This window comes from Leptodactylus fuscus, chromosome 2 (genome assembly GCF_031893055.1).
Source record: "Leptodactylus fuscus isolate aLepFus1 chromosome 2, aLepFus1.hap2, whole genome shotgun sequence".
Lineage (NCBI taxonomy): Eukaryota > Metazoa > Chordata > Amphibia > Anura > Leptodactylidae > Leptodactylus > Leptodactylus fuscus.
In genome coordinates, this window is record NC_134266.1 from 154,512,918 (window position 1) to 154,533,506 (window position 20,589).

At 39.8% G+C, this 20,589-nt stretch overlaps 1 long non-coding RNA gene and 2 other non-coding genes across 4 annotated transcripts; all 3 read left to right on the forward strand.

Moving 5' to 3' along the window:
• Positions 1-7,144: 7,144 nt before the first annotated feature.
• On the forward strand, positions 7,145-11,556 carry LOC142195304 (uncharacterized). Of its 2 annotated transcripts, XR_012715080.1 has the most exons (6): positions 7,145-7,209; positions 7,846-7,875; positions 8,565-8,593; positions 10,040-10,099; positions 10,340-10,379; positions 10,933-11,556. It is a non-coding gene; the product is annotated as an uncharacterized LOC142195304 (long non-coding RNA). The 2 variants fall into 2 exon arrangements; XR_012715079.1 differs by lacking the exon at positions 10,933-11,556 and having other exon boundaries at positions 10,340-10,582.
• Positions 9,848-9,972, forward strand: LOC142196399 (small nucleolar RNA SNORA18). The gene has a single exon (XR_012715229.1). It is a non-coding gene; the product is annotated as a small nucleolar RNA SNORA18 (small nucleolar RNA).
• Positions 10,404-10,541, forward strand: LOC142196390 (small nucleolar RNA SNORA8). The gene has a single exon (XR_012715221.1). It is a non-coding gene; the product is annotated as a small nucleolar RNA SNORA8 (small nucleolar RNA).
• Positions 11,557-20,589: the final 9,033 nt, after the last annotated feature.

Consider the following 20,589-nt stretch of genomic DNA (forward strand, 5'->3'; position numbering starts at 1 on the left):
AACGTGGGAAGAGAACATCAACAAAAAAAAAAAAACAAACAACATCAATGTAACACACTGTAGTCAAAATAACATTGTGGAGCATCTTGATATAGCACAGTATATAGATCAAGAAAATATAGAAGACTAGACTAGACTAGACGACTGAATCAGGACCCCTTCTTAAAAAGGCTCAGGGACATAGGTGGCTACAAAGGGGTGAGTCCTGGGAAGTCAGGAAAATATCAACTTGCTAAGGATCACAGCACTGTGAGCATTTGCTGCCTATAGGAGGAAAGGAATTTTCAGAAGGATGGTGGAGGAAAGGGAAGAAGGTTGGGATAGGATTTAGGGATCCTGTGGGGTCATTTCCTATGGGTCATTGAGTAGAATGTAGCAATCAATTTTTATATGGAGAGTAAGATTCTTTGAGGTGGAGACAGGGTAGAATAGTCAACCTATGGACCCCAGATCCTCAAAAGATTTGTCCTGTCTAATAGCCATACACAACAAACTAATTGATTTGTATGTGATTTGTATGTGAATGTTGATAATACCACTGATGTGATCTATTGGTACTTAGAGTCAAACAAACTTGGATTAGAATGAAAGTTGCAAATGCAGAGATCAGATAAGAATCTACATAAATTCAGTAACAAAAGATAAAGTCTAACTGTAACCTTAGATTCACATGACCAAGTTTAACTCTTGAAATTTGGTCTGTGTGTTTGTCAGATTTCTTAGCCTGAACAATATACTATGGGAGGAACTCCTAGCATTATTGTTATCTATGCTGTTAGGAGTCCCTGCCTCTTAACAATATACTGTTCTGTAGTGATTTTACAGGTGAAATTCTATTGTGTGAATGTAGCCTAAGTCCTCATTTAGATGGCTGTAATGCATCTGTATTATGGCCACAAATCTTGTCCCAACTTTAGGTCTATAACGACCTGAAGTAAAAGCATCATAGGGATTTATGCTGCTGTAAGTTCAGGTCAATAGACTAACAGAATGGCTAGGTTTTGCAGACCCTAATATAATGTCTGCATTAAAATCAATTAATGTAAATGTTCATTTTCACTGATCTTTCAATAGACTCAAACGAGTGCCCCACAGTGAAAACCGATGTAACTTTTTCACAGCCATTTTGCAACGGATTCATATGAATAGGAGTTTACACTGGACTGCATTCTTTGCAACAAAAAACATGGCTCACTTGTGTTTTCTTTGTTTTTAGTGTGAAGGTAGTCTGCCCTGGATTACTTGATATGTCTGCGAATTCATAAAAAAGAGAATGATATAGGAATTGTGGTCTTTTCTTTTACTTTTTTTTTTTTTTTCTTTTACTGCATTGGTTGGTCTACACTTACAGTTCCGATCGTACTGTGGTGTTTAAATGTTCAATGCTAAAACAACTTGCAGCAGCTTAAAGTGGAAGTAGTAAGAAGGTGCCACTTCCTAAAAAGGTGCTGCTACAGAACTTGTTAGGCCTTACATATTAACTTGCAATAAACTGCTCATTGGGGAAAATTTATGTATGATAAGCCACACCTTTAAACACTACTACACTGTATAATGTTCCCCTTGTGGCCCCAAATTGTAAATGGGGAAAAAAACAATCTCCTTTCCCCCTTCCCCCAAAGTCCTCTCTTTGTAGGTTGATGCATCAGGAGTGATATAGTGATGGGGTGAGTGGTAGATGCAGGGCACATTTATTAAACTATTTTTTTTTTTTGTAAATTGTGGCTTTTTATGTTTTTTTTTTCTCTGCCCTACGCTTCATTTATGAAGCATTTGTGCCTTTTAAAAAAAAAAAAAGTTATGCTGCCCTCACCACTTTTGCAATGCCAGAATTGATTTTTTTTTTTTTAATCCGCCCAGAAAGAGTTAATAAAATTTTGTTAAGTTATAGACTCCTCAAAATGGTGCCATTACAAAATGCATAACATCCCGCCAAAAAAGCAAGCCCTCATTTGGCTACATCACAAGAAAAAAAAACAAAAAACTAACTTGTACAATAGGACAACAACAAAAAAAAGCCACACAAATCGCCAAATCTTTAGGAGATTCACAACTGAAAACTAATGCTCACTATGGCTTAATTCTTTTAGGGGTGCAGTTTTCAAAATGGAGTCACTCCCTAGGAGATTCCACTTAATTGGCACCTCAGGGAGTCTGCAAACATGACATGTCGTCCAAACCCCAAACATCTAAATGTGCTCTCCAAAAGCCACATAGCGCACCTCCACATCTGTGCCCTGTTGTGTACCCAAACAGCATTTTCTGCCCACATATGACATTGTTGAATCCAGCCTAATGTACTTGATGTAAGATTTGGATATAAACTGCGGTTGGACACAGCTGGGCACAGAAGGGAAGAAACTCTATTTGGTCTTTGGAGCACAGATTTCGACAATTTGCTTTTTGGATGCCATGTCACTTTTGCAAAGTCCCTGAAATGCTAGTAAAGTGAATCCTCTGACATTTGTAAACTACAGCCCAGAAAGAATTTATCCATGGATACAGTGAACATTTTTAACCTCCAACTGCTGCATTAATTTATTTTCCACAAATGAATGCACATCTGATGGTGAACATAGAAGATTTTCCAGAAATACATACAAATACACTTTCATTGCCAAATATGTTGTGCCTAGCTTATGTCAGAGAAGAGCACCCTTACAGCTGTTGTGCCAAAGATAACCACAACAGTTTTTGGAGTGTGTGTCTGCTGACACACTGACTTCCACTTAACATTTTGGCACTGAAATAGTGTATCTCTGGAAAAAAAAAATTGTGAATTATTTGAGGGGTGCAGTTGTGAAAATTGGGTGATTTATGGGATGTTTCTAACATCAGTTTTTTAAAATCCCCTTAAGAACAGAAGTGGTCCCTAACAAATGGATTTGGGAAATTTTCTTGAAAGTTTGAAAAATCGCTGTAAGATTTGTAAGCCTTCTAACACCTACAGTAAATTGAAGGAGGATTAAAAGATGATGCCAGTATAAAGAGATATGGTAGATACAGTCCTATGAAAAAGTTTGGGCACCCCTATTAATCTTAATCATTTTTTGTTCTAAATATTTTGGTGTTTGCAACAGCCATTTCAGTTTGATATATCTAATAACTGATGGACACAGTAATATTTCAGGATTGAAATGAGGTTTATTGTACTAACAGAAAATGTGCAATATGCATTAAACCAAAATTTGACCGATGCAAAAGTATGGGCACCCTTATCATTTTATTGATTTGAATTCACCTAACTACTTTTTACTGACTTACTGAAGCACAAAATTGGTTTTGTAACCTCAGTGAGCTTTGAACTTCATAGCCAGATGTATCCAATCATAAGAAAAGGTATTTAAGGTGGCCAATTGCAAGTTGATCTCCTATTTGAATCTCCTCTGAAGAGTGGCATCATGGGCTACTCAAAACAACTCTCAAATGATCTGAAAACAAAGATTGTTCAACATAGTTGTTCAGGGGAAGGATACAAAAAGTTGTCTCAGAGATTTAACCTGTCAGTTTCCACTGTGAGGAACATAGTAAGGAAATGGAAGACCACAGGGACAGTTCTTGTTAAGCCCAGAAGTGGCAGGCCAAGAAAAATATCAGAAAGGCAGAGAAGAAGAATGGTGAGAACAGTCAAGGACAATCCACAGACCACCTCCAAAGAGCTGCAGCATCATCTTGCTGCAGATGGTGTCACTGTGCATCAGTCAACTATACAGCGCACTTTGCACAAATAGAAGCTGTATGGGAGAGTGATGAGAAAGAAGCCGTTTCTGCACGTACGCCACAAATAGAGTTGCCTGAGGTATGAAAAAGCACATTTGGACAAGGCAGCTTCATTTTGGAAACAAAAATTGAGTTGTTTGGTTATAAAAAAAGGCGTTATGCATGGCGTCCAAAAAGAAACAGCATTCCAAGAAAAACACTTGCTACCCACTGTAAAATTTGGTGGAGGTTCCATCATGCTTTGGGGCTGTGTGGCCAATGCCGGCATCGGGAATCTTGTTAAAGTTGAGGGTCGCATGGATTCCACTCAGTATCAGCAGATTCTTGAGAATAATGTTCAAGAATCAGTGACGAAGTTGAAGTTACGCCGGGGATGGATATTTCAGCAAGACAATGATCCAAAACACCGCTCCAAATCCTCAGGCATTCATGCAGAGGAACAATTACAATGTTCTGGAATGGCCATCCCAGTCCCCAGACCTGAATATCATTGAACATCTGTGGGATGATTTGAAGCGGGCTGTCCATGCTCGGCGACCATCTAACTTAACTGAACTTGAATTGTTTGTCCAAAATACCTTTATCCAGGATCCAGGAACTGATTAAAAGCTACAGGAAGCGACTAAAGGCTGTTATCTTTGCAAAAGGAGGATGTACTAAATATTAATGTCACTTTTCTGTTGAGGTGCCCATACTTTTGCACCGGTCAAATTTTGGTTTAATGCATATTGCGCATTTTCTGTTAGTACAATAAACCTCATTTCAATCCTGAAATATTACTGTGTCCATCAGTTATTAGATATATCAAACTGAAATGGCTGTTGCAAATACCAAAATATTTAGAACTAAAAATGATTAAGATTAATAGGGGTGCCCAAACTTTTTCATAGGACTGTAATATTTCTTAACATATTTGGGCGGCATGACTAACTGTCTGAGAAGCAGTGCATTTCACATTTTTACACTTTGCCACTGAATTTCTTACTTTTCATAGGTAAATTGTCTACTAACATGAAGTACAATGTTTCAAGAAAAAAAATCGCAAAATCACGTGGGTAAGTTATAGCATCTCAAAGTTATTTTCACATAAAATGTGACATGACCGTTTTCAAAAATGAGGCCGTGCTCTGTAAGGCATTTTTTAGCTGTGTCCTATATTAGGACGTTTGTCTGAAAGCTTTTGTTACGTTATTAAATCTGGTAATCTTATTACTATCCATTGTTCTATTTACAAGTTTATTCATTTTAAGGGATTTTCTGGGATCATAAATGTGAATGCAGACAGCAGGGGAGGGTTAGAAAATAAAAAGAAAGGAATTGATACTTATCTGTACCAGCCCCCTCCCCTTCTGATCCTGTGCTGGGCCAGATGTTACCTCCAGTGCTCTATAAGTATACAGAGCGGCTACAGTATACAGCTGAGAGTGATGACTGATTGTAGCGGTCCTATCAGCTTGACGTCACCACTGCAACCGATCTGCTGGTAATGGCTGGCCCAGTCCAAGAATGAAGGTCAGGGCGCATCAGAGCATTTTCTTTTTCTAACCCTCCTCGGTTGCTTGCCTTCAAATTTGTGAACTTTGACAACCCCTTTAAATTTGGTAGAAACTGGACTCATGTCTGGTGGCTCTGGGCTCGTGTACATTTTTCTGATAAAGCCAGGTGTACTGTCCTCAGTTTTATCACACATGTAATAAAGCAGTTTTATTTGCACAATATAAATGTGCTTAGAGCCATCAGAGATGAATCCCGTTAATAGAGCGGAGGATGAGAACAAGATTACCAGATTCAGGGCCCTGAACACCGACTATAATGACATGCTGCTAGTTTAAGGATCCTAAGCTCGGTAATTTACACATTCATTAGTTCTACACATCTACAGCCATTGTAGCCATGGTTGTGTGACCAAACATCACTGTGCTACCTGTGACTCTTGACTGTCGCTCTGGTGCTACTGCAGCCCATTTCGTCGAGGAATGTTCCTGGGTCCCCGGAAGCTCTGATCCCTATGTGACCTGTGAGCACAATAAATGACCTCAATGGTAGCTGGAGAGGGACTGGTGACATATGCAAGTGACATCACCAGTCCCTCTCCAATAACCACTGATTGGCCTCAGCGGTCACATAGGTCAGAGGGCTTTGGGGGGGGGGGGGGCTAAAGCGCAGCGTGCAACCAATCAAGCTTCTGTGGTGGATACCGGAGCATAGGGGACAGATGAGTATACTTATTTTTATGCTACACCTGCACAATTCCTGAATGACCACTTATATAATAAAACATTTAGCGTCTGTTCATTAATATGCATTTGTACCATGACCCACAAAGCATACTTGTTCTCTGTCCTCTCCTGTTGTCAGCTAATCCAGGACCATACAACATTGTCAAATATACAGAATCGGAAGAGTTTTAATTCCATCATTTTGTTACACCCTTATGGGCCTATTTGGGGAGAAGGAAATCACAATGGCAGATGTGCTATCACATAAAACCAGCATACAAATATCTCCATTCTTTAATAGTTTTTACTGCGACTTCTTTAACAGAACTGCTTTGTTCTGTTTGACCTGTTTCAAGGTACTGACTTGAAAGAAGTGCTAAGAATAAAACTTTCTTTTGCAACCCACAGCTACTGTACTTGACTTGTAGTAGTTGTGTTACTGATAGGAAGGGACACTAAACATCCCTCCGCTGCAATCATGGCTGGAAAATGGAAAGCGTAGATAAACTTTTGGACAATGTTTGATTTCTGGCAGTATTTGTTTCATAAGCAAATTTATTTTTTTTTAGACGTTCTGAACAAATTTTGGATAATTTCTGTGAAATTCATCATTTTTTCACCATTTTCCTTGCTTCTATATTGAGAGCTGTTTCTGCCTCTCAATACAGTGTTACTGTGTATGGGAGTAGGGGGACTGTGTAGCATGTAGAGAAAATGAGGATACAGGAGGGTCATTTCAAACCGGACATTATAAGATGAACAAACTTGCTTTTGGTGTCATATGAAAGAGCAGATTCACTGGTTGGAAACACAGTTAGGATTAGGATATTTATATGCAGCTGTATAATGTAAAAATCCCAATCCCGACTGTGTTTTTAGCCAGTGATATCTCTGGAAATAATTTAGATAGCTCTGCAACCTTAGTGTCATATAAAAGAAGAGAATCTCCTCTTAGATGTGACCCCAAAGCAAGTTTGTACTTTATAATGTTCAAGATATAACAGTTTGAAGTGAACTTCCCCTACTCTAATTTTCTACATGTTGCAGAACCCTGTACTCCATACACATTAAATGATGGTTCTACGAGGACCCCTGTCAATGTAAAATTGATGGCCTATCCTAAGGATAAGCCATCAGTTTATAAAAGAAGATAACCCCTTTTAAGGATTAACTTATTTACATCTTTTCACAATTTCCTTCCAATAGTTTTTTTATCCCTAAATCATGTGCTGGCAGTGGCAGTCTGTGGTGGATCGTGCCCCTTCATCTGGTAAGCTGGTACTTCACTTGTTCCAAACAATAAAACAAAATGGCATCTACCCCAAGTACATTACAATGATAAACACCATACCTTTTATGATGTACATCATGTCTGAAGATTTGCATAGACCCCATAGGACTTTTCTCTTCAACGATCTTAAGCGGAATCTGCTGCAAAATCTCCTATAGAGACTCCAATGCACGTGTGAGCCTAACCTTATACATAAGCATATACTGCGCCTGGTCGGCGCAGTACATGAAAAACAGTTGAAGAACTTATAAAAGGGGTTATCTAGTCTCCGCAAATATTTGTCTGTAATAAAGCTATACAATTTAGCAACATACTCTCAGTTCCTCAGTTTTCTAGATTCCTTGTTTACTTCCAGTGGATAAAACTCAGTCCATGGTCATGTGATGGACACACAGGTGCACTGCTCGTTACAGTAACAGGTTAGTAATTAGCCACTAGTCTTTTAACAAGGTCGTGCGCCTGTATCCATCACATGACATTGGACTGCCCCATCCCCCAAAAGTGAACAGTGAATCACAAGAAGCAGATATATAGAAAACCAAGGAATTCATAAGTTACGTATATTGCAAAAGTTTTTTTCACTATAGCTCTCATGCTATTTCTTTTCTTCTGCAGGCGATGGTATACCACACAGAATGGCATGATGTAAGGTGCTTTGTATCTCTAGTTGTTAGATGAGGGCTGGGTGTGTCTGAAGATAGAGCTCATCTTTGGCCTTGGTTACACAGACATTTTGTATAACTACTGAACTGAGTTTACCAATCCACTACAGCTGTAGTACAAAGCAATAAATTGAGCTGTAAATCAGTATTTATCATTGTAATTACCATTGGTAACAATACATGATCCAGAACAGGATACCAGCCCAGCATCAGTTGCATCCTTTAGTTGGTTTTTATCCAAAAGAGTAAAGAGAAAAACTGAGATCCTTTCCATCCCCAACACATTTCAGGGCACTTGCCTCATAACATTAGCAGAAGTAACTCATGATACATACTCCAGCTACGTTCTGGAGTGTATTCTAGTTTCTGATGCATAGACTTCCTGAGATGTACTTTAGTATGCCACTTCTTACTCCAGCGGGCCACAGATTAATGCTTGCATATAAAACCAATGTTTATGAATGTGCCCCTATGTTTCATTGTCGCTGAGGCCTAATGCAGAGTTTTGTTCTAGTGAAAGCCCTTTCTGACTGTTCTGATGAATAGCAATGTTTAAATGCGCTGACTTGGGATGATTGACATCAATTTTCTGAACAGTTTGTTGACCATAAATAAAAACTTAGATTTGATAAGGGGATAAAAGTAAACGTGCATTTCTTTTCCTTTGGTTAGGTTCTAAATACAATGGGATGGACTTGGAGGTAAGATGCTATAGCTATATTTGGATGGCTTAATAAGACTCCACACACCTAAATGGTGGTTTTCTCCCTATGGAGTGATGATATCCCCTCAACCCTGTCTAAGCCTCTCACCTCTGCCAGATCAGTCCTCTCTGCGCCAAGCTGATGAGATGCAAATACATCGAAACAGCTGTCCTTGGCTGAGAGACTGTACTTGGTAAAATCCCAACATCATTGCAAACAAAGGCCTCTGAGAAGGTCAGCATGATGTTAAAGGGAGCGCCCTCTATTGGTTTGCTTGACTGAGACTCTGTCTTCCTAATTACATCATGGAAGATAGACTTGCACATTCTCAGTGAGCGCCCTCTATTGGTGTGCATACTTGAGGCACTGGCATCCTAATTACATCATGGAAGTCAGATTTGCATATTCTTACCATATTTGGATTTAGTCTGTTTTGCTATTCATAAAGATATCTTGTCTAATCTAGTGTAAATGCTGCGGTGGAATCGCCATTGCATTAACTGAGAAGTGCATAGGATTCTAGCTGCGATTTCAAAAATGATTCTGATTTTGCTAATCGCAGCAATTCAGTTATACCTATGAGAATACCAGTATAATGGGTATAATGAAAGCAGAAAGTCTGCAGAGGAAAACTGGACTTTCTGTGAAAAGCACTGTGGGAAAAACCTTGATGTGTTTCAGCCACGGTTTACCCTGCAGCACTTTTTGACTGCTACTTGCAACATGAGGCCTTAGCATTAAACTGATAAACTCTACAGAAACATTTTTTTTTTTTTTTTTTTTTTTTGAGCCAAAGCCAAGATTGGCTACAATAGGAATGGGATATATGTTGGAAGTATTTATATGTATATCCTTTTTCTCAATCCACTCCTGGCTTTGGCTCATAAAACTGCAACAAACAAAGCTGTCATTTTGCACCATGGGGCCTCGGCCTTACATTGGACTAGAAGTGCAACTTTTCTCTCAAATGGCACCACTTATCCATGTCTTAGTAGTGCCATGCCTTAATCATTTGGTACTCAGTTGGCAACAAAATCTTTTAGTCACTTCTGGAATGCCCTGGCCATTTTGGGATTAGGTGCCAAAAGTTTCTGGAGATGGGTCTGATAAAACACAAAGGTGCAAAATTAATCGCAACATGATATTGATGTGGTGCTGGAATTTTGTATCCTGACCAAAGAAGACTTGTAAGATTACCTCTAGGTCAGCCTAAATAAAGGTTGTTGTATAAGGTACCCAAAGTGATTATGGATTGAGGTCTATCCCGATGGAGTTTTGCTGTATACTCATGTCGTTGGAAACGCCTCAGAGATTAAACTTGCAGTTCGCTTTACCTTCTAATGTTTTATTAGTAGGTTATTAACTGCATTACACACTGGTTTTGTCTTATACACTTGTGTACACCTTTCTGGCTAGATGCTTATATATCTTCTACCTTTTTAGGTGACCCTTCATTGGTTTTGTGTAGCTGTGCATTGGATGGAGTTATAACAGAAAGCTGTAGTAAGTTTTAAGTAAGGCACTGGATACAAATCTATAACTGTGTACAAGGGGAGTAACTTTTTTTCAGTTCATTTGATATTACTGTTCAACTGTTGTGTGACCAATATATGAATGAAACATATAAATCTGACTAGAACTGACCTGTGCTACTAGTTCTCTTTGTATATAGAATTTTGTAGCTCATTTATTGATCATGTGGCTCTGTGGATTGCTTGCTGACATGTATTTTATGCTTTACAGGAACACTTGCACAAAGGACTGGAGTACTTGCATTTGCCAGGTGAGTGGATGGTCAGTTCTTCCATGCACTGTATGGTATCTGCACTCAATGGTTTTTCCTGTTGCGGTGTTCATCAAATAGTGCAACAATAAATCAGCAAGTGGCATTGTTGGTTTCCAGGCTTTTTGTGTTTGTGAACCTGGTTTTAATGCTGAGACAATGTTTTCAATGTACAATTCTGGTTTTCAGAACTAACTTGTTGCTTCTCTTGAAGGTTTCTCCATCGTATCGGGTAAATGTTAGTTGTGCAGGTTATAAATTACTGGTACATATTGCAATGTCATTGGTACTAGAACACCTAGTATATTATAAAGAAAAAGACCCTGCTTGTGCTAATACTGCAAGATTCATACAAAGCAACTGTGGTCATTACCAAAGCAGCTATGACTGTTGATTTGTAGTCTGCTGTGGACATGACCATAAAGAAAAACTTCAGAAGGCTTAAAATGAATGCTGTAGTTACAGCGCAATGTCTTCTGAAGGTTAGAAATGCTACAACCGAAGTTCTTCTTCACCATAATGGACTAATCTTAATGCTTCTCTTCCCTTCCAGGCTTAATGATCATTAATTGAATGTAGGAACACAAGATGGATTCCACAGTCTAGAGGTCACTTCAGAGAGGGTTATTCTGGCAGTATACCATCTGCTCTTACACTGTGACCGATATAATTCTCTACAGCTGTATTTCTCAACCTTTTCAACCTAGTAAGAAAACTGTGTACCCCCCATATTAGTGATCAATTATAAATGTTAATAAAATAAGACTGGAGTATCTGTCAACAGTAATGCAATGGACCCCATGTGTAGTATAATAGTCTCATCAATGCCCACACACTCAGTAGAGTGTCCTCATCAGTCCTCATTGTCTGCTCCTGCCTAACACTACCCACTTGACAGTGCCCAAATTGCGTAAATCGGACAAAAATGAACTACACTGATTGTATAGGCACGGTGGGGGCTAGAGAAATGAAATTTCAAAGGCACCATTCTACTATATATTAAATGATGGCGAGAGCTCAAGGTGGTGGAAGGTCTCTTTAAGTCTGGGGCCCCATGGGCCGGAAACGTCGTGGGAAAAATCACGGTGTTTTACAGTACTTGCAAAGTGGATGGGATTCATGCGAATCCCATGCCTACTTTGCGGAAAACATTGCAGTGCGGACACGCTGCAATTTCCAAAACCGTTGTGGTTTTGAAAATTGCAGCGTGTCAATTATATCTACGGAAATGCTGTAGGCATAATTGTAACAGAAAGTCCACGGAGGAAAACTCTGTGAACTTTCTGTTCAAAGCGCTACAGGAAGAACCACAATGCTTTTACACCATGGTTGTTCCCGCAGCGCTTTAGCACTGCATTTCTGGCCCGTGGGGACTTAGGCTAAGGTCCCAGGTTGCGGAAACACAGCTTTTTTTTTTGTTGCAGATTTTGCTGTGATTTTTTTTTTTTTTTTTTAGTGAAAGACAAGAATGGCTACAAAAGGAATGGGAAATATATAGGAAGCTCTAATACCTTTTGCTCAATCCACTCCTTGCTTTGACTCAAAAAAAAAAAAACTGCCGCAAAATCTGTAACAAAAAAAAGTTGTGTTTCCGCAACTGTGTATTAAGTACCACTGTCCTCTATTATAGCTATATGGCAGTATAATTTATGGACACTTGATCAGCTCCACAGCTATCTAACACCTGACAGCATTCTTTGGAATGGGAAAGATGGCTCATTTCTGTTTTGTTTTTAGTGTAAAGGTTACCTGTGAATTCATAATAAAGAGAATGATGTTGGAAGTGTGGTCTTCACTACTTTTTGTACATGTATTGCATTGGTTGGTCTACATTTACAGTCCAGTACTGTGATGTTTAAATGTCCAATGCTAAAACAACTTGCAGCAGCTAAAGCGGAAGTAGTAAGTTGGTGCCACTTCCCCAAAAGCTGCTGCTACAGAACTTATGAGGAGTTACATGGTACCTTGCCTCTAGTAATATAGTGTTCCAGAAAAGCAGCCATGTGTACAATGCTGGTGCTGTAGTAATACGGTTATGTAGACATTCTCTACCCAACTTCATTTATGAAGATTTATTATGCCTTGTTTGCCAGGGCATGTGTAATATAATCATGGCACAGTGCTCGTCAGGGCATTGTTATACGATTAAACATTTTGCCACTGCTTTCGGATATGTTTTTCATTTCAGGTTTACTTCAAACTAACAACAAATCCTTTTCAAAAGTAGCTTCTATGGAAACTCACCTACACTCTCAGCTTACTAGTCTGCTTTCCCAACCTCAACAATTGTTTTCCTTGCCATGCATGTGTTTTCACTTTATAGCATTAGATGCTGCTCTTCCACCACTTTCCAGGGCGCTGTCTTCTGCAGTGTTGCATTATCCAGGATTGTGGTTCATTAAATGGTAACATTATCAAATGGCTAACCCCTATTAATGACATGTGAATGTACCTAATTTATAAAAGTGATGGCTTTTAAAAGCCATGAAGCTATCTGAATCCAGGTGTATTTCTAAGTCAATGTAAAGAAAATAGTTCTGTTTGGATTATGCTGTAATAGCCACAAAGCTGCAGGGTGATTACACTGTAGGCAAGGTACTCCATGACAGCTACTGCAAATTCAAGAAATGTCCAGACTGAATATCCCATGGAGTCAGTCATTAAAGTGTAATCCCTATTTTATTTATTCCCTGTTGTGTCTGGGGGGATATTCTACATATCAAAGTTCCTTTTAATAGAAAACAGGCTGTATAGTTCATATTAGCAATGTTCTAACTCAGGGCTCGTTCACATCTGCGCTCCGTTCTGCAGGTTTCTGTTTCCTGCCCGAAACTGGGAAGGAGACTGAAACCTGCAGTCATTTGAATGGGTTTTATAAAGTGTCTGGCCGTGTGCGGCAGTGAGCGTTTTATGCTCTCCGCGGCAAAACCGTTTTTTTTTTTAAACGGACACAGAGTCGGACATGCAGGACTTTGTGTCCGGTTAAAAAAAACGGTTTCACCGCGGAGAGCATAAAACGCTTACTGGCGCTCACAGCCGGACCCAGTCTGACAGGTTTCCGTCTTCTGCATGCAGAAGACAGAAACCTCAGAACAGAGATCAAACGCTGGTGTGAACCCAGCGTAAGCAATGCTACAGAGACTCAATCCGCAAAAAGTACTGCAGGAAAAAAAAAACGCTGTGGAAATGCGTTGTGGTTTTTCCTCCAGCGCTTATCACAGACGGTCCGAAGAGTTTTCGTCTGTGAACTCTCTGCTTCAATTATACCCAGTGTTTCCATAGGTATAATTGACATCCTGCGATTTACAAAAACCCAACGGTTTTTGAGATCACAGAATGTCCACTGTGGATATTTTTTTTGCAATGTGTGGATGGGATTAGCCAGAATCTAAACAGGGCTGCATCTACAAAAAAATACTTGTGATGACTCACCAAGAGACCATTGACAACAGTGAGGACATTTTTGTGGCTAAGATATGATATCTATTACACAAGCAAAATTGAAAAATACCCTAATACAGTTTTGTAAATGAGTTGCATGAAATTTTAGCAATTATGCAGAATACCCAGCTGTCAAATGTTTATCCTTTGGATCCACTGTTAACATTTTATCAGTAGGGGTATTACACTTTAAATACCAGCAGACGTGTGCCCACAATTGTTTATCCTACCACAGTGCTAAACATATGGTTGTTGATTTGTCTGGTAATGCAGCTCCAGTCCTGACTGATTTGCAATTCCATATCCATAGTCTCTGCTTTCATACATTGCCAAGACTGAAGTACTAGCTATAACAGAACCTCAGATATCCCTAGTTAAAAACACAGGTGGGAATTTGAACGAATGTTCGTTCTGCATATAAAATCACATCCCTGACTGTGTCTTTAACTAGTGATATCTCAAATTCTTTTATAACTGGAATCTCAGCTTTCTTATGAAACTAGAACCATTTTTCTAGGTGGTGTACGGAGTACAAGTGTACAGACTGAGTCTCTCTGGCAGTGCTTAGGCTGGATTTACACCAGCACCTGCTGTCTGTTTCCGTTCCCCTTTCAGCTTGAAAAATGTGAAGAAACCCAGTCCATTATAGTCTATAGGGTCCTCAGGTAAACACTTTTTAAAGCAAAATGAAAATACTTCTCACAGCCCTTGACTATCCAAAAACATCAGAAAAAAAACATCTCCCAGTGCACAGGAAAAAATGCCTCTCGGCTCAAGGCAGTAGCAATAGTAAATTTTCAACAAAAAAACAAGACAAAATCCAGCACTGTGAAGACTTAAAATAAATAAATAAATAAATAGAACTTTTAATTGATCATAGTTGAAACGACATCAACAGCAACATCAAAAAAATTCCAATGTAAACTGGGTTTAAACATTTCGAGGCATACGCCTCTTATTCATAGCACTAGTGTTAGGACCCTGATGCAAAAAATAACTCCGTAAGTTCTGGGTAACTAGAATCCCAAGCGCTGAGGCAAAAAACCAGTCCTGAGTGTGCCTCGCTCTCCCAACCAGAGTGGAACCAGGCCCCAGAGTTCTTTACCAGAGTTCCTGATGGTGGAGTTGGACTTTGGTAAAAGTCCGAGGCCCAGCCCTGCAACTGCACAGAGAGCAACGCACACCCAGCGAACCCCAAGAAGGAGGACCCAGAAGGACCCAGACAATAACCTTAGAGTGAAATCCAAGAGAGCGGGAAGGAATGGAGTCGCAGATGAGTATAAGGGTAATCTAGTGAATACACGCAGATATAGCCAAGGAACAATTCTGTGGTCAAGCAAGCCAGGTTGATAACTGGAGGTCATGAGGTAGCAGAAGGCAGAAGCGAACTCGGGAAAGCCGGGTCATACACAGGAGGTCAGTGGAGCAGGATCCAAAAGGGAGGTTAGGTGGAAGTCAAGGGTCATACGCCGGAGGTCAGGAAGGTACCAAATCAGGATCATGGAGGAGAGGTCTGTAAGGAAAGCCAGGTCAAACATTCCAGGGAATCCAAGAGCAGGGACAGGATGCAGGTAGCAGGAGAGGCGACGCTAGGGAGCTGATACCATGGAGTAACGATTAACCAGCAGCGGGCCAGGACCAGAATAAGGCCTAAATAGCCTCAGGCCCCCTGGTGATCCCCCTGACCCAAAAGTGCTGGCTCCGGTGCCAGTGGAAAACCGAAACTTCCGCAAACTCCAAAAAGAAAATTCTGCTGCACACTCTAATTTAGCAGTGAAACGCAAAGTCTTTTATTGTAGCTATAACAAAAATTGATGTGCCATGGACATAAAGGCATATATGTGCAAAGTAGAAAGATAGATCAATTGGTAATGGGATGTTTTGGTCATCCAACCTTCATCATGCCTGATCTATGTAAGAAATGCAAAGTGCTACCTGTATAGACCATATGTATAGGCTGACAGACCTGTATAATCGATCCTGCAAATAAGGATCAATTGCTAGGGTATTCCGGTACCTAAGTAAGTAACAGCTGACACCCACAGCTGAAGCTGAGCTCTGATCGCTGGTGTTAACCCCTTAGCAGTCACAATCAATCATAACCTTGGCATCTATAGGGTTAACACCAGCAATCAGAGCTCAGCTGCATGTGTCGGCTGTCGCTTACAGCTGACACCAGCTCTCAATGTCACTCACTTATCTCCTGAGTGGGTGACATTGCCATGATGTATAATACGTCATGATGTGGGAAGTTAGCCCTATCTATGACGTACTATTACGTCATAGTGTGGGAAGGGGTCAAATAAATGTAAATTTACCAATAATAACTGAAGAGAAATTCACTGTACTTCAGTAAAGATTCTAGTTGTAGAGAAGAAGTTGGTACATGCCCTTTTATTTCATTCATTACTGGTTAAAAAAAAAAACAGTTAATCAGCAATGAAGTATCAATGGTAATTAGTCATTTGGAAGTAGATGAATGAAAATGAAGCATCTTTACACTGTGATGAGACAGTTTTGAAGTTGTGTACAACAGTGCTGGAATTCTGACAAGTAACTGCTCAGTCAGTGCAGTATCAGTACATGCTTAGACAGCTGCAAGCCAACAGTGCAACCACGGAGGTATTTCTGGGATGAAGGCCAGTGTTATTTATCAACAATTTCATTCATAAATCAGATTTATAAAATTCCTTTGGTTATTCTTACCACCATGTGGCTTTTCTTATGTTCCTGCTTTCCAGTGGATGTACAAAAGAGATTATGAACAAGACTATTTAATCTGCTTTTGTCATATCTCTTTTATTGAAAAAGTGCAGCTTTATAGAGTAGCTCTTTAGTAGCTCAATGACATTCATCATCTAATAGGGGCTGTCACACAGCATTTTGGTGTTTTGTTTATACAAATCCATTCATTTGTGTTAATGTTTATGTAAATTGGGGTATATTAGCCAAGTGGGTGGTAGTACTGGGGTTTATCTTGGGGCACGGTCTCTGATCAAAGCTGACTGAGGCACCATTTTCCAGACAGAACGTGGGCGCCTTCATTTTGGGGAGGATTGCTGGTCCCCATGAGCCTACTGACTGCCATGACATGCCAGGCTTGTCTGGCATTACCTTCTAGAGGCATAAAGCAGCCTGTATATACACTACAGTATAAAAAAATAAATAAATGAGTAAATAAGGAATTAAAAATTCAAATCTCCCTGCTCTTCATTAAAGGATTCTACCACTAAATACAGTCCTATGAAAAAGTTTGGGCACCCCTATTAATCTTAATCATTTTTAGTTCTAAATATTTTGGTGTTTGCAACAGCCATTTCAGTTTGATATATCTAATAACTGATGGACACAGTAACATTTCAGGATTGAAATGAGGTTTATTGTACTAACAGAAAATGCGCAATATGCATTAAACCAAAATTTGACCGGTGCAAAAGTATGGGCACCTCAACAGAAAAGTGACATTAATATTTAGTAGATCCTCCTTTTGCAAAGATAACAGCCTCTAGTCGCTTCCTGTAGCTTTTAATCAGTTCCTGGATCCTGGATGAAGGTATTTTGGACCATTCCTCTTTACAAAACAATTCAAGTTCAGTTAAGTTTGATGGTCGCCGAACATGGACAGCCCGCTCTCAAATGATCTGAAAACAAAGATTGTTCAACATAGTTGTTCAGGGGAAGGATACAAAACGTTGTCTCAGAGATTTAACCTGTCAGTTTCCACTGTAAGGAACATAGTAAGGAAATGGAAGACCACAGGGACAGTTCTTGTTAAGCCCAGAAGTGGCAAGCCAAGAAAAATATCAGAAAGGCAGAGAAGAAGAATGGTGAGAACAGTCAAGGACAATCCACAGACCACCTCCAAAGAGCTGCAGCATCATCTTGCTGCAGATGGTGTCACTGTGCATCAGTCAGCAATACAGCGCACTTTGCACAAGGAGAAGCTGTATGGGAGAGTGATGAGAAAGAAGCCGTTTCTGCACGTACACCACAAATAGAGTTGCCTGAGGTATGCAAAAGCACATTTGGACAAGCCAACTTCATTTTGGAAACAAAGATTGAGTTGTTTGGTTATAAAAAAAAGGCGTTATGCATGGCGTCCAAAAAGAAACAGCATTCCAAGAAAAACACTTGCTACCCACTGTACAATTTGATGGAGGTTCCATCATGCTTTGGGGCTGTGTGGCCAATGCCGGCACCGGGAATCTTGTTAAAGTTGAGGGTCGCATGGATTCCACTCAGTATCAGCTGATTCTTCAGAATAATGTTCAAGAATCAGTGACGAAGTTGAAGTTACGCCGGGGATGGATATATCAGTAAGACAATTATTCAAAACACCACTCCAAATCGACTCAGGCATTCATGCAGAGGAACAATTACAATGTTCTGGAATGGCCATCCCAGTCCCCAGACCTGAATATCATTGAACATCTGTGGGATGATTTGAAGCGGGCTGTCCATGCTCGGCGACCATCTGACTTAACTGAACTTGAATTGTTTGTCCAAAATACCTTTATCCAGGATCCAGGAACTGATTAAAAGCTACAGGAAGCGACTAGAGGCTGTTATCTTTGCAAAAGGAGGATCTACTAAATATTAATGTCACTTTTCTGTTGAGGTGCCCATACTTTTGCACCGGTCAAATTTTGGTTTAATGCATATTACACATTTTCTGTTAGTACAATAAACCTCATTTCAATCCTGAAATATTACTGTGTCCATCAGTTATTAGATATATCAAACTGAAATGGCTGTTGCAAATACCAAAATATTTAGAACTAAAAATGATTAAGATTAATAGGGGTGCCCAAACTTTTTCATAGGACTGTAGCTATTTTTTCTGCTTTAGACATCGGAATAGCCTTTAGAAAGGCTATTCATCTCTTACCTTTAGATATGGTCTCCACGGCGCCGTTCCTTATAAATCCCAGTTTTTATGGTATGCTAATGAGTTCTCTCAAGCAATGGGGGCGGGCCCCAGTGCTCAAACGGCGATAGGGGCGTCCCGCACTGCTGCCCGAGAACGCTTTCTCCAGTGATGCCTCCTTCTTCAGCTGCATCCTCCCCTTCTCTGCGTCAGCTCCAACGCCTGCGCAGTTGGCTCTGCCAGCGAGACACTAGTAGAGCCGACTGCACATGCCGGCCAGCGGCCATATTTTGGAGTCTGCAACTGCGCGCACGCGCAGTACGCTCCTCGAAGACTTCACCGAACAGAGCATACTGCACATGCTCAGTAAGGTCTGTACAGACCCTCCGAAGCCTGGATGACTTTATTCCGACGTCTAAAGCAGAAAAAATAGCTATTTAGTGGTAGAATCCCTTTAAAACACATATAAAAGTAAAAAAATAAATTAAAACACATACACATTATGTATCCCTGTGTCAATGCAAAATATAGATCAATCTCCTAACAATAGAAATGATGAAATGCAGATTTATTTTTTTGCTAAACATTCACTCGCTGAAGCACAACTTCATTATCGAAGAAAGGCCTTACATTTACCCCAACACCAGATTTTGATACTTATACTTAGATTAAAGATCTAAATCTTGCTCTCCATAAATGCCATATATCCAAAGATACAAATAGAACACATTATAGTAGGGAGGAAGAGGCTATAGAGGTCTTAGAAGATTTATTAGAAGAAATAGCACAAAATAAATCACTGTACCTTTCAGTACTTTAAAGCCAAAATCTAAAACTACATGCATTTTCTCAGTTCCATAATATTAAAACCTTTCAAAAAAATGGTATCTATACACATTCAGAAGATAAAACCAAATAAAATGATTTTTTCGAAGTTATCAGAGCATGAGGTGCTGGCCATTGAGAAATTATGTCACAATGAGGATATCGTGATAAAGACCTCAAATAAGGCCCGAAATTGGGTCGTTGTGGACAAATAAGAATATGTTGAAATTTGTAAACGGCTTTTGGATGATAGGCAAACCTATGCTGTCCTGTGAACAGAATTGAACGAGCCTTTATCTGTATGAGATCTTGTCTGACGCCAAAGCACAAACGTTCACTATGAAGGATGAATTTAAATTTATGTTGAACTTAAATCCTACTTTAGATACTCTTTATTCTTTGTCTAAATTGCATAAAAAATTGAGTCCAATTCTGGAAAGATGAATTGTTTCAGGCAATAATAATATTACCCAAAATTTGCAGTTTCTATATGGATCAGATTTTAGCACCTTTTGTTATGACATTGCCTTCGTTTTGAAGGATACAAAGGACATGGTCACCAGAATCCATGTTAGGCTGCATTCACACGGAGTAAACGCTGGCGTTTTTTGTGTGTTTTTTGCACATAGCGCCGCGTTTACGCCGTGTAGCGTCGCGTTAACGCCGCGTATACGCCGCGTTAACGCCGGGCAACGCCACCGCTAAATAGCGCGGCGTTAACGCGGCGTATACGCGGCGTTAACGCGACGCTACGCGGTGTAAACGCGGCGCTATGTGCAAAAAACACACAAAAAACGCCAGCGTTTACTCCGTGTGAATGCAGCCTTATTGTGTTATCCGACAGCATGCTATTAGCCAGTTTGGATATTGAGGCATTATATAGTAGTATAAAACATGAGGATGGCCTTTGGCAGTTAAACAGTAATAAATTTGTTTTGATCCTGTTGGAATACATACCCACACACAGTTGTTTTGTTTTTGACAGCATTCTTTATCATCAGATCGGGGGGACTGTCATGGGCACATTGTGTGCACCAAATTTATATGTAAGATGTAGCAATTTTATGTATTTTCAGA